The sequence below is a fragment of the Octopus bimaculoides genome, chromosome 7 (genome assembly GCF_001194135.2).
Source record: "Octopus bimaculoides isolate UCB-OBI-ISO-001 chromosome 7, ASM119413v2, whole genome shotgun sequence".
Classification (NCBI taxonomy): Eukaryota; Metazoa; Mollusca; class Cephalopoda; order Octopoda; family Octopodidae; genus Octopus; species Octopus bimaculoides.
In genome coordinates this window covers 98,315,658-98,316,015 of record NC_068987.1, presented here as the reverse complement: position 1 = coordinate 98,316,015, position 358 = coordinate 98,315,658, and positions in this window count along the sequence as shown.

Genomic DNA, 358 nt, shown 5'->3' with positions numbered 1-358 from the left:
TATATATCAGTCTCCCGTGAACATCTAGACTCATTCCTCTCTTTTGTCAAATCTTTCTATCCTGCCCCCCACTTCTCCTGCACTATCTCTGACACCCCTGAATCATTTCTTGACATTTCACTCAGCATTCATCACTCCACTCTCACCACTTCCATCCACTACAAACACACACACTCACACTCATACCTCAACTTTTCCTCCTCCTACCCTAAACACACCAAGATTTCCATCCCCTATTCCCAATTCCTCCGTCTACGCAAGCTCTGTAGTGACGATAATGACTTTGAGACTCAGTCTCAACTCATGGTTCGCCACTTCATCCTACGTGGATATCCCTTCACCACTATCCTCACCGCCC